Below are 14696 nucleotides of genomic sequence, written 5' to 3' on the forward strand. Positions count from 1 at the left end.
TGACTTTGAAATCGAACAGTAACGGCCACTCTCTTAAAATGCCAAGCAGCATTGTGGACCCCCCTTAGTGCTACGGTGTTTGCTCTCTTCACTGTGCATTTCACATTTTAAAGGATATGTGGTTAGAATGGCTGTTTGACCTACATAAGACTGGTGCCAGGGTCCTCAGCGCACTCCTTCCTGGTCCACATCGTCACTGTTGAATACATCAGTTAGACCAACTCCTGTTGGTATCTATGGTGACTCTCAGGTCCTGGATTCATACTGCTGTGCGTAACTGATGGAGAGTTATAGGAAAATGAACTCTGAAGTTTTCGGTTTTGTTTTTTATTTTGGTCAGGAACCATTACAACTTTAAATAGTAGCTTGTTCAATACACTTGAGCTGAGTGCTAACCGCTCATTTTCATTGCAGCCCGTAGGCAGGGTATAGTAACAGAATAATCAGAACATTGGACACACACTGGCATAGTTAGCTGAATTGTTCACGAGATTATTGGTTGTATGCAGAAAACATATTGTGCAAAGTCAAGGACGAAAAGATTTGCTTTTAATTCAAATGATTTCACAACCATATAGTGTATGTTGTGTGTTCGTGTTTTTTTTTTTCGTGCTTGTACCTTCGTCTTCTGCACATTTTGTTCTCAACAGCAATCTGCAAACTGGAGGTGAAAAGGTATCTTGGGACTCCAAGCACACTCTGTTCTCTGTAGCTCCACCATTCTGCTGCTCTGGAGTTATTCCAGGACTCTCTTTAGAAACTGTTACCCCACAACTTTTTGTAAATTAATTTTGTAAACTGTCCATCAAGTAAACTGTTTATCAGGTCTGTAATCATTTCAAGGCAGCTTACCTCCATGTAAACGGTAAATATGGGTTGTGTTTACAGATGGGTGGTGACAGATGGTTGTCCCTTCTGAACCAAGGCTTTAGGCTGTAAGACTGATGGCATTGCGCTCTTGTTATTGAAGTCCCAGAAAGACACTAACCTTTAACCCAGTGCAAACATTCCTCTGAAGAACTGTGCTGTGGGATTCTCCACTCTGGTCATCTTTATTCATTTGCCTTCCAAATGGGCTTTAAGAGTTTACCTAGTTGGCTTTTGCAACAGGAAGGCATTTCCTTTTGTGGTTGGCAGAGCAGGGTCTATAGATTCTTTGCAGTTTGTTTTTGGTGAAGACAAACTAGATTGTGCGCTGAGCGGCAGCGGAAATTAGTAAGTAAATGGCTTGGCACAGCGCATTTCGCTGCAGGCGTACGAGTGGAAGGAAGCGAGACAAAGGATTTCTCCCTACCTGTTTCTCGTTTTTTTCCTGCCTGTGAGTCGGGGAAAAAGTCATGTCTGTCAGTCTCTGTTCTTGCACACTGTCACACTTTGTAGGTTTGACTTAAATTGTGTCACACTGTGTAAATTTTGTACCCCACGTTTTTTCCTTTTTCTCCCGAGTCACACAGCGACAGCTTTGTTGCCTAAACAGAAACTACCAACACGCTGTCAGGTGCGGAGAATATAAGAACAAAATTAAGCGCGCTGCGCATTTGAATAATTTAGTAGTTCTTGTGTGGATGTACAAATGCCATGAGCGAGCGTGTTGAGGAGCATTAAGCTGCAAATAATAACATGGGTGTGCAGTTGTCCGTCCGCTGGCGCTCCGATTGGTCTGGCTTCATCAATCAGTTGTGTTTTTTACGTTAGCATGAGCCGCTGTCATAAACCACAAAGGCTTAATAGATTTCAGCACGAGTTTCCTAGCGCTTAGGGGCCCTGCAGAAAGGGCCTAAGTGTGATTAATGTGCCTTGCAGATGTTATTTTATATGCTTCAGAGCTTTCCTGAAACAGACTACAGTCTAGACACACTGGCTGCGCTACGCTCCCACTTTGATCCTTGATTAAAACTGGTTGTTGTACATTTATCATGTTCTCGTTTTAAGTCTCCCAAGACTTTTTCACTTTGTCTCTCTTTTTTTTTTTTTTTTTGCTTGCACCTAAGGTTTTTTTTCCCCCCTCTGTCATTGTTTTTCTTTTCCTCTAAGCTCTGAAGGGAAGGTCTGTAGGGGAGATATCAGCTGTGTGTGTGTGTGTGTGTGTCAGTGACTGGCAGGGTTAATTTGTTTCCATTACTGTACATAAATTGTTAGAGAGGGACCTATTACGCAAAACAGATAAGGTATGAAAAGACAGAGCCTAATGGTCCTACTGGAATTGGATAAAAGTATATCATGGAGGATGGGTCAAAGGGGAGGCGTTTCTGCTTTCCATTACAGTGAGAATTGATTTTTTTTTTTTTTCTAGTTGATTTTAATTAAGTGGCGACTGACCAGCCCAAATGAGACTGCGTAAGGGAGGATTCTCATGGAAAGTCATGTTAAGTGTGATTTTTGCTCACCTGGGACAGCTACCGTTGCATGCAGAACGGCCAAAGGTGGCTTCCCTTTCCCTGATTTCACTGCATTTTCTTTTTTCCTCTCATTTTTTAACTGTTCTTCCTCCTTTACTAATAAAATATATTTAAATAAAGCTAACATTGGGTTACCATATTGGCAGCTCTAATATAGGGTATGAGATTTTCCTAGATATTTATTGAATAAATAAAAAATGTGAGAACTGGCTAGCTAATTAACATTCTAGATGCCAAACTTGCAAAACATACAACTCTGATTTCCAACAACACTAGCTTAGGTTTGCTACCTTATAATACTGTTAAGAAAATAAAACTAGCTGACTTCCTAGGTACTGCATCTGGGTAGCAACTCAGAAATCAATTCAAACTTCACTTCAGGACACACTGACACATGGTGCAAAGATATACAAGCATATTAGACATGTTCCTCCTTTAGCAACCACTTTTCCTGCACACTGTTTACAAGTTGAGTGTCCACCCTTTACAAGAAACCTGTGAGCATTTTTGAGGTATCCAAAATGTATCCAGATGTCCAAGGGAACCTTTCATTGAGAGGATAAAGAACTGGGAAGCCTCTGCCATTTTTAAGCAGGTGCAACAGCTGAACTATTGACATGGGCTCATAAACTGGATTGTTTGTATTCTCAATTAATAGACTTCTTGCTTCACTCTGAAATGTCAGTGGAGCAGAAATGCTAGACTAGATATTTTGCTAACGCACAATTTTTAACAGACACATTTTCAACAAAATGCCATTGACACAGCATGGAGGAAGCAACCACATAGCATAGTGGTTTGATAATACCATGATATATAGTGAAACTTGTATATCATGACATCCCTACCTCAAGCGCATGGATTCATTTATACTGACTGTTATGTATCCGCTCACTAGCAATAAAATAGGCAATAAGGCATTTAAAAAAACAAAAAGGTTTGCAGCAGCTTTTCTGTAGGACGTATTTTTGTAGCAGTAACTGTTGCGCACTTTAGATCACAACATGAAAATTTGTCAACAGCGCTTTACTGTGGATCTGAAAGAAGAGATAATGAATTGCTTTATGCTCAAGGTTAAACTCAGGTACGCCTGTCTAAGTGTCAAGTTTGAAATGTTCAAGATTTTTCTTGCAGCTGACAAGGTGACATCATTTTCCTGTCTCAAATGTGTTATTTTAGTTGGTTGGCTCTCTCTGGCTGTGCAGTCACATCAAGATATAAATAGACACCAAACTTATAAATGTAGCTAACTTCTACTATCTGTATTTAACGGAGTAATACTGTTGAAAAAAATAGGTTGCTACATGCAACATTGGTTGAAACTCACATGGAAGAAAGTTGTTAGTCGCACTCTCCTCCAGAATGACAGTCCTGTAGGTGTACTCCATCTAGTCACCAAGCAAGAACAAAGAAAGTGACTGGTTGTCGAATTGTCTAAAAAATTACTATCAATCTCCTGTTAAAATGTGCATTTCTAAAGCTGGCAAAATTATTTTTATAATTATAATATTTGTTAATTAATTATTTTCTAATTGAATTGGAACAATAACCAGTTTCACTGGCAGTGAAATCATTTCAGGGACAAGTTTGATAGAAGATTTGTAAACACTTATGAATATGTGTTAGTGTGCTGCAGCCTTGTCTAAATATTTGTATTTATGCTGATTAAATATGGAAAGAAACCAAAGCAGACGAAAACAGACTTGAGACGAAAACAATTACTAGGATGGTGTTCCTTGTCAAAAATAAGGGCCATCTGATAAAGATGAGTTCATTTTTTGACAGCTATTAAGCTAATACATTTGTGCAAGTTTGCTGCTTTCTAGGGTCCAGGAGAAAGCCTGGACTATCCATTACCTCTTGCTCATTACATTCCCATCCAGTCATGTCGTTACAAGGCATAACCTTGACAACAGTCGGTCTGCTGTTGAAATGCAAGAGGAATTCTGCGTTTTGCATCATGAGCTGTTTTACTCTGTATGTGAGTCACATTTGTTTCAGAATGGGGGGAAAAAAATCTTCTTACTAGTAGTTGCTTCTTAAATTTGCATTGTGCATTCAGAACCTTGAGGTCTTTCCAGTTCTTTGTAAAATAAAAGAATTTACATATTTCCTTTATACTCCTATGCTTGCAGTCTGTTTCAGAGTATTGGATCGCCAGAACTGCAGTCTAACACACTTTGTTTCCTCACTGGTAACAAGGCAGTAGCTGCAAATGAAGCACGTGCTTGAACTAGATACGATGACGACTGCATCAATAGGCCAGTTTCTGAAGTGAGCTGGGCTTCCCTGTGGTCAGGCAGTCTCCCACTGGTTACATCAGCAAAAACACCATGACCCTTCACTCCAGCACCTCTGTGTGAAGTGGATGTTTGTGAGAATGGGCTCTTTCTGTGGGGCGTTATTTTCCATGCACACATTATCTTCCTTTGATAAAGTGCAAGCAGTGGTGGGGCACAGGGCAGTGCTCATCAGTTGGTCTGGCTTTCTGTGTGTGTTACCGTCCAGAGTGCATTTGTTACATCTTCAGCTTCTAATCGATGCTCATACCCACGGTTTGATACAATTCTTTACGAGCTCAGAAACGAATAGGAAGGCGTAAATGGATTTCCACAAAGGGAATTATCATAACTGACATGTTTTTGTTAAACTTGACATTCTTTTTTTCAGAAGCACTGATTGAATTTCTGTTCAGGGGCCTAAAACTGCAGTGTTATGTGTTGGGAGCTGCGTATTATGGTGTTGTGTGTGATATGTGAGAAATGTACAAGGGCAGTTTTTGAGCTGCTCATCTTTTGAAGTAACTTTTGAAGGAGTCACTGGAATGTAGCATTTGGTTTTGTGGCTCAGGGGTGTTCCCATGTAATACTGCACACAGCATTTATTTTTCCATAAGTTAGACTATTTCCTAGCCAGCACATCCAAGTGGAAGCCATCAGATGCTGTCATCTGTACCTTTGTAAGGCTCTGTACTAAAAGTGGTATATGTAGTCATAAATTTGAGCCGTTTGCACTGATGTGCTTTGCTGCCTCAAGCAGACAGTCAGTCATTTAAATGAAGCCGTGCCAGTTCTGTTTGGAATCTTGTTCATCACGTTTTTCCTTTCAGATCGCACCTAACTCTCTGTCCTCCGTGTCCAGCGTAATGAGGCGTTTAAAAAAAGGCCCTTCCTGTAGAATAAGCTAAGAATGTACACTATGTGCGGACCGATGGGAGCCAATTAGAATGCAGTCCTGTGGAATGCAGAGCAGGCCCGGAGTACAGTAGACGGTTCATTCGAGGCTTTGCAAACTCAGCTTGCACATAAGTGGCCGGCGATCAGCCGCGTAATTGAACCGGAGACTGATAGGCTGCTGAACATTCCAGCGCGGATTAAGGGATTGGATTCTGTTGCTGAGTTGGGTTATTTTAATGCACAAATGGAGCAACCTTTGTGACTAGCCATTTTTTCTCACCATCTCAGATGCGGTTACTAAAGCTGGTTCCTTCCTCCGGTTGTGCTTGACATCAGCTGACTGCTCTTTACAGTAGTGGCTGTGGTTTATCTCTGTACGGGTCCCTGCTATGTACCATTGGACTGGACCTGTGTGTTGAGACTTTGAATCCTAGATGGGAGCGCCCTTGTTTTGCTTTTGAGCAGATACTGTAATAAATAGGCCTGGGGGAAAAAAAGGGTAAAAAAAAAGCCGCTATATATGTGGGTTCCGGAATGTAAGATTTTAAGCCTTTTAAGTAACTGTGGCTAAGAGTGTCTGACGTGCAGATTGTTGAAATACTCACCACTCAGTGTAATTGTTTGCTCACCAATGTGGTCACGTATGAGTTAAATATAAGTGACAAACCTAAGCCCTGTTCTCATGGTCTCAAAGCTGTCTTTATTCATTTGTGAATGTGAATTTGCCTTTACTGGTGATTCCAGTGATCTGAGTACTTGAGTCATCGACAGGAATGTGCTGAAAGACATTGAGCTGCTTGTACAGGCCCTGGAAAAAAACAGCCTTGCTGCTACTTCTGAAATTCGTTACCTTTGAACACTTCCATTGTTGCCTTTTGTGCATGTATCTGTCCTATGTGCTGTGAACTGAAGCTGTAATTTGAGAAAGCGACAAGTGGGCAGAAAGGGAATCAGCGTTTCAAATGCAACCTTTTATTGCCTTAATGTACAGTCCTGTTGCCTGAAGGTCTGAAAAAATGATTGCTTACAGTGCATACTCTGCATACCATAGTAATTATTGCTGGCTCTAACATAACGAACTCACAAAAATCCAATTCAGGGAAATGTGCTGGTTACATTCCAGGCGTGTGTTGGTGGTGGTGGGCACACTGAAGCCCTTTTATATCCTGGACAGTCGCGCCGAATATTGGCTCCACCCTCAGAATGCAACCGGGCTGTATGGGTTCAGGAAGCCGCCACCAGCTTTCTCCCAGGTGGAGATTATTCAGATCTTATTTTCTATGCTACACCTCCCAGATGCGGCACGGTTTTGGAAGGCACCTCCCTCCCTTCCAACAGCACATCCTCACTGTAATGTGATTACACAGAGCAGAAAGCAATAGCTCTGACTGAGATGGCACTAATACATCAGAGCATGTTAAGCTCTGAAAATGTGTGTGAGAGAGTACTGTTATGCAGCCTGGTGTTATCAGCTAAGCAGTGAGCGCCGGCCGAGTGGTAACCCGACACTACAGGAGTCAGAACAGGTCTCGCTTAGCCCTGTATAACGGACACAGTGTTTCTGACCCTGCTCCATGAAAAGGATGCCGAAAATGACCAAAGCCTGATCGACACTGAATGTGCTATAAATATGCAGTATCATTTTGATATGTTGAACATTCATCTCTCTTTATTCATCCATGGTTTTTAGAAAAAAAAAAAGTGCTCTTTTTGTTTGTGGATTAATTTTCCTGGCAATTTGATTGATTATTTATGCCTTACAGTGATACGTTTGAGTGACTTAGGCTGTTGCGTAATAACTGCATGACCTCGTTAGTCAGAGAGGTGATAGGATGTTGGTATTCAAGTGATTTAACGGGGTGAAACTGAAGATATGAGGTCCTGAACAAACCACTATGATGATGGCTCAAAGAGATTCTTCTGACAAGCAAGCTGTATTGGTACAGCTGACTTGTTCTTGATGTTTACCAGACACTCAGTAGGTTAAAAAGTCACCTGATGGCTCATGCCCACTCACCTCTCTGACTAATGAAGTGTAGTGCTTATGTAACTAACAGCCACTCTAGCGCAATCATGGTCTTGAATAATCAGTTAATCCTATTCATGGGGAAAAAATTCAATCAATATCCACTGTGTATTCATTACTTTCCTCTAACCTGCATGTATAAACAGTGATGCTCCTTTTGATATTCAGTATATTTTTTGGAATGTGGAAGAGTTAAGCTGCTGCTGGATTAGCGGAAGGGTTTTAAATGTAGCATGTGAAATGTTGATTCCAGTCTCCAGTGAAACCCCCCACTGGTTTGCTGGGGATGTAGGATAGTCCTCCCACCTTTCCAATCATGGCCTCAAAAGTTTATCTGCCACAATGTGACAGCCCTACATGTTGAATAAAGGAGGATGAACCTATGTGACACACTGTAGCAACAGCAGTTTCAAAAGCAGGAGTGAGAATACATTCATACAGCACCAACAGCCTGTTTAATGATTGTGTAATTAAGACTAGCATGCGCTGTGGGGCTCTGAGCTGGCGTGACAGTATTTTGCTTTGTACTAAGTTTCAGGGCCAGCTCTGACGCTGACATCACCTGCTGCAGTTTGACGTACGCTTAGAAAAACAGCTGAGCTAAATTGCCCTGATTGCAGCGTTTGACTGACCGAGCAAAACGCAGTGCCCACACGGGTCCATCTGTAGGGGGAAGCTGTCCCCCCACTCCAGTTAGCAGGCTTCCTGGACGCTGGAGGCCTCTCCATTTAAGCCCAAGGCCCTGGGTTGAGGGGTCTGTGGAACACTTGAGTGCTGCTGCCATTCTTTCTCTTTTCTTAGTTCTTGAAATCGCCGGAAATGCAGTTTTCAGTGGGTTTGTCACCGCGGGCCCGGCCGGTCCAAATAATAACAACGAGTGAAGGAATGGACAAAGAAGAGCGGAGCAGATTGAGTCTCTAATAACGGCCAGTAAGTTCATGGTGTGTAGGCTCTTTCATACAGCCTGTACTCACAGTCATTTGCTATGACTCTGGTGCTGGTCAAACGTAGGTTTTCTGGGTCTGACGTTAAGCCTGAATGAATAATACCAATTCACTCTCTAGCCCTGTCTCAAGGAAGTGGATTTCCAAAAGAATTGTGTAGCACAGTCTGGGATGAAAGTAGTTCCCTTTCTTTATTTTGGGTGGTGATATTACTTTTACAGCCTACCACGGAGGACAGCATGTCACTGTGGTTCTGCTGGTCCAGGGTTACTGTCATGATTCTGTGCAAAAAAAGAGGTGTGTTATTTAGAAAGTCATTTACATGTTCATGCTGGAGTAGCTCCAGATACCAGCCTTTTGTAAGACTGATGGAACGAGCTTGTGGAGCGGTGAAGTGACTGATTCTTACTGACTTCCCCTTCATTTAACCCTGGCTTCCGCAGAATGAGATGAATTTAAAAAAAAAAAAAAAAAAAAAGACAGTGTTGCTGCCAGGGCAGGGGACTGTCCTGGGACGTCACACTCACAACACACGCGGTCACGAACTCAATGCCCCCAGTGACCGAGGGCAACTTTATCACAGGCCTCTCTGCTTTTGTAATATTTACAAAAGTAGCACGTGTATTAATGTTAGCAGCAGGAATAGCGATGATCTAAACAGGTCCTTTCGGTGTGGTGAACTGTATGTGTTGCTTTAGACAGAGGTCTGTACCACCTTAATTATCACTATCCTGTCACTCAGGGAACCTTTCGACAAAGTTGAACTCCAGTACCAGAGCCATATGTTATGTGTTTTCTACATGCTTGTCTTCCCTGCTGGAGAACAGGTGGCACCAGGAGCACTGACCTGTGCTTTCTTCCAAAGAGGGTCGCATACTTCAGCTTCTGGTTATAATAGAGCCACCGGCTTTTCCAGAATTCAGGGAAACTTTGAACAGGGTCCTCAGTCTTTATTGTTGGGGTCAGTGTATGGCATTAATAAGCAAAGTCCAGCACCTTCCGGCAGGCAGCTCCTTTCGCACGGTTGTGACGGAAATTCTGGCACATTCTTTGTAATCCTGATAATAGCAACTTGTGTTTCTAAGTGCTTTTGCCAGAACTAATCCCTGGATTTATCCTTACTGACGGCAATTAACAAATTAATTCCCAAAAATAATTTCTTCAGCAAACACATCCACAGCCTCCAGAACACCATTGTTTTTAATGAAGTGTTCTGTTTGTGCACAAGAAAACCTGTACATTCTACATAAAAGGATTCAGGTTTTGTGAAAGCGTATTCATTAGGTAATAATAAACGTGTCAGCTTGCCTTGAAATCATGCACATTAGGTTGAAATACTGATTGAAGTAAACATTTAGCCTGTAAAGCTTTTTACAGTGTTGCCTGCTGTGTGTTTTCTGTTTAGCCTATGAGGCTTCATAAAGTATTGCTCCCTGTATGTTGTCCATTTTACCTACAGGGCTTGTGACAGTATTTTTCATTTTGTCATCTATGTAATCTGTAAGGCTCTGTACAGTATTGGTGACTCCATATTGTCCATCTGTAGTTTGGGCCAGTGAAGTGTTGTGGCGTTTTGACTCCCAAACGTATGATTACCCTGCCCTCGCAGGTAGAGTGGCAGAGTTAATGGCTGAGACTCTATGGGCCCAGGCCAGACTCTGTGGAGTCCATGTAATTGTCCTGTCAGCCTCGGCAGTGCACTGCACTTGCGTGAGCAGGGAGGTCACCTGCTGGCTAATACACTGTTTACTCCAATTAAAGCGCTCCTGCTCTCTCTGAGGGGTACCTTTACTGCATTCTGCTTCTGAATATGTCTGCGGAGTTTCTTTCTTACAAAAATCACCAGCACCGCCTCAAGTCAAGACTTCATTTTGTTATCTTCATTATGGGCGAAATGGCTGTAGAGGGGTGTTTCCATGTAATGTGAAGCCTTTGCAGGACTTTTTGAACTTGAACATGGATTTTACTTGTGAGGAATGCAGCACAGACCACATTTCATTTGTGTCTTGATAATGTCTCTCACTATGGATAGCACACTGATAGGCTTCTCGTTGTGAAGGTGTTACATAGTGTTTTTTTTTTTTTTTTTTTTTTACTGTCAGACCCTTATAAAAAGTGTGGGAAACCACTTTAATATGAGTGGTGAACAAGACTGCTATCTGTACAGCCAGAATGGATGTAGCAGTTCAAAATGTGTACTTTTGGCTGTGAATAGTTCAGTACTATTCTGGTACTGAACTTGTATAAAATGTTTTTTTAGCTGAAGGCCAGTGCTGTGTAGGCCTCTGTGGTTTGGCTCCACAGTACTGACCAGCAGAGGGATGTGGTACTTTGAGGCTTTGTGCAGGTGGCACAGGGCAGCAGGTGTGGTTTCACTTCCTCCAGCACACAGTGGATGGGAGTATTAGAGCTCTAAACTATTGCTCTGTATTCGTGTAAGATCTACATTCTGTTCTTAGAGTTCACGAGCTGAATGAGAGGTAGCAATTTCATCCCTGTATATCTAAACGCTTGCGGTCATACCCAGAGATCTAGCATGAGGGATATGTTTATTTCCGTAAATACCACCTCGTAGTGTTGTGCTGGCTAACCACAAAACCATCTCTGATTGTTAGGCTTTCCTCCGAACGCTGTCCCCAGGCTATATTCTGCATTCTAAACCAAACGGCTCTTACAGGATTAGACTCATTCTCAAGGACAGAATTTCAAACCAAATCGCTCGCTGGTGAAAGCACAGCACATTTCTATTCAGCGGGAACTGGGACATGCATGTTTTAAACGGGGGTCTTCGGGTTGGAACGCGATGCTGGCTTGAGTTACGCAGTTCTAGTGCTGAGCTACAAAAGGTTAAAGTTCAGATGGATTTTTGTTGCCATCTGTTTGACGGCTGGTTGTAGCCATTCCAAAAATATCGGTGGAGGAAGTTTTTTGCTCTCAAACAATTGCCAACTTTCCTGCTGCAACTGCTGACAGAAGTTTTTGATTATGAAACATTGACAGACTTTGATGCCCTCATGCACTGATTCACTGAATTGTTCGCCCAGCGATTCTAAAACTACAAATCGACACACCTCACTGCTCACGTTGAATAATTGTTGCAAGTTGCTTTTTGGGGTGAATGGTCATTCCCCATAAGGTTTTCATTCAGGCATTCATTGTTCTTTCAAGGAGCTTTCTTTTAAGCTGCGCTACAGCCGCTCTGTATTTGTGAGGAGTGTGTGCCTGTTGTGTGCAGTGCCTCACCACTGCTTTTCACTCAGGAAGGTGGACTGACTGGAGGTGCAGGATTTCAAGACAGATGAAGGATGGTTAGATCTTCAAAGGACCTAAGACTGCTATCGCTGTTTGTTTAGCTCTGTCATGCCAGTGCCGGCTCTGCAGTTCCACCTGGAATGAACGAGAGAGATCAGATATTGTGAAACACAGGGAATTGTATTTGATATTACTGTGCATTAATCTGGAATTGTGGGGGCTTGGTCTATAGCAGCACCCTGCTGTGACCCCCATGTGACCAGTACTGAAAGTTCTAATTGAACCGTAACGGGAGCCAGCCTGGGGTTCCCACGTGAATAGACTCAAGCGATCTCATGCTCCACTTGCAGTTTTGCCGTGCCGCAGCCATTCATGTGTCTAAAGCCTTGCTCAACAACTACAGTGGCAGTAGAATTTGAAACCACTTGTAATTAATCTTAACCACTAGTCTGTGTCACTGACGTTTTTGAAAGGTGCAGCACATGGACTGCCACTAGCTTCTCTGGGAAGATTGGGGAAGCACTCCACAGCAGAGTAAGCCTAACTCAGCCTGCCGCTAGGAAAGGGAGAGAGGGAGAGAGGGAGAGGGGAGGTACAAGCACTAACCCAGCACATGCAATCTGTGGAAAGCTCACTGCCAGAGCTGGGGGCCTTGTGTCAGGAGGTAAGAATCAGGTCCACATGCTGGGGAGCACGACAGGAACCGGATGGCAGACTGGGTTGAAGCACAGAGTACAGCCTCAGTTCAGGGAGTAGCCAGTACTGTCCTGTATTTTGGTCGAAGAGATCTAGTGAGAAGGGTATAATTATGTGCTTGCCTGCAATAGAGACACGAAGTACATTCAAACACTATGCCAGAGCTCAGAAACACTTTAGATAGGTACTTCTGGAGGAACATTTTCCTCTCCGGTTTATGCTGTTGTTCTTGTAGGGTGTAGTGCTGTCCGTGTCTTTGACATGCACATGGGGAGTTGTGTATTTATCAATGCAAAAGTACAGAGCACTGTGTGAAAGGTTGCTCCTCTGGTCTGGGATGGCTCCAGTCAAGGCTGAACTGTCTCAGGATTCCTATGGTCTGACTGCAGCACAGGGCAGTGGCCTGTCAGTCTACGGCCTTACTGAAAGAGGCCCTGATGTCAGGCCACCCCAGGGAGCAGCGAGACGGCACCAGAAATGGAGCCGAACGGCAGTGCTGCCAGCTTCGAGCACCACACGCGTGGGGTAACAGCCCCAGACAGGTGCTCCTGTCCTGAGGCAGAGCCATTCATATGAATTGCCCACAAACCAGCATCTCAGAGTTCCAGAGCACCGTGTACTGAGGAGCGACTCCCATCACCTTACAAAGTGCACCCTCGACTCCGCTGTTTGTGAATTTCATCTGTTTATTGGGTTTTACTGTTGAGTCTTGCTGGGTACTTAAGAAATTGACCGAATGGAAGGGGCACTGCCTTGCTTTTTCTGCTCAGTGGGAGCTGTCTTTATGAGCCATAAAACACGTCACGCTCTTTTACATGGCCTAACAATATCTCGCCTCCAGTGGTTCCTCTTTGTGTTGACTTGTCTCACTCTCTTCCTTGCCGTCTGAAATTTGTGTGCGAGATAAACTGATACCCATCTGAAGTCTTAACACCCCGGCCCCTGATGTTGCTGTCTTATCCGAAGCCCTCTCTCCAAAAGTCACGCTGAGAATGTCAGCAGGCTCCACCGGCTGACTGTTTTCCTGCGCTCTGCAGGACAGAGGCTCTGTAGTATTACCTGCAGAGCCTTTGGGCTCCCCTCTCTCCTCCCCGCTGGCCCTGGCCCTCTCTGTCACCCACCCCTGCCCCCTGCAGAAGCCCGACGCTGATACTCCTCGCTGCCCCACTTAATTGCAGGGCCGCAGTCATCCGCTCCGCCGGAGCATGATGGGAAATATTTTCTATTGATGATTACTGCTGGACCCTGTCCTGCGCGCGGTGGCTCCGACGTGTGACGGTCTCGCCGCGGCGGAACGGCTTCCGGGCCGGCGGCCAGCGGACAGCGTGCTTGCCTCAGGAGCGTGTGACGGCCTCACCGCGGCGGAACGGCTTCTGGGCCGACGGCCAGCGGGCGGCGTGCGTGTCTGAGAGCGTGCGAGAGGCCCGGGGCGGCAGTGCCGTGCAGTACGCTGAGGTCCCCCGTTTGGCACGAAGGTCCACGGCACGCAGTGGGAAGGAGGGGGGAGGGGCTTCAGAGCTGACCCAGGGTAACTGGGTGCTGTGGCACTGTGTTTGTATCCGCGAGGAGATTTCTCTCTCTCTGTCTCTCTCTCGCTGCCACATGTTAGTGATTACAGCCCTGCCCTCTCGCTCTGGGCTCCTGCCAGATGATGCTCGCTACTTTTGACCTTTTTTTTTTTTTTTTTTTTAGTTGAGCCTGACGGAATGTGAGACCTGGTGTAAAATGCATGAGATCGCTAAAATTAGGCCTTCGCGAGCTTGGCCTCGACAATCACCCTGTTCAGCGTGCTGGAATATGTGTGTACGCACGCGTGTGTGTGTGTGTGTGTGTGTGTGTGTGTACAGACATGCGTGTGTGCATTTTTATCTGGATTTACTGCAGAATTGTACACAGTTTGCTACAGTATTTTCTTATATGATTTTCAGTCACTTATACAGTCTGCTATAATTTATGAATTTATGATATGAATGAACATGGAGAGCAGTGTGTGCTTTTCCCTGTCCATTTTGTTTCTCTTGCTACAAGTGTATGAAGTGGTGTTTTTAGATTCAGTTAACCAGTAGCTATTAATCAGTACATTGGCACTGTCCTTCTATTTAAATTGCCGTATTAATTTCCTGGTTTTATGTGCATCCAGAGTAGTCTGTGTTTAGTCATAATAATCTAAACAGCCCTCTCCACCCAACAGTAAAGAGCCCTT

General features: G+C 44.0%; 1 protein-coding gene across 2 annotated transcripts in view; it reads left to right on the top strand.

Moving 5' to 3' along the window:
* Window positions 1-14696, top strand: part of LOC118785500 (activin receptor type-2A) — a 48820-nt gene that overhangs the window by 10664 nt on the left and 23460 nt on the right. The window lies entirely within an intron of this gene.

The sequence above is a fragment of the Megalops cyprinoides genome, chromosome 11 (assembly GCF_013368585.1).
Source record: "Megalops cyprinoides isolate fMegCyp1 chromosome 11, fMegCyp1.pri, whole genome shotgun sequence".
Taxonomy (NCBI): Eukaryota; Metazoa; Chordata; class Actinopteri; order Elopiformes; family Megalopidae; genus Megalops; species Megalops cyprinoides.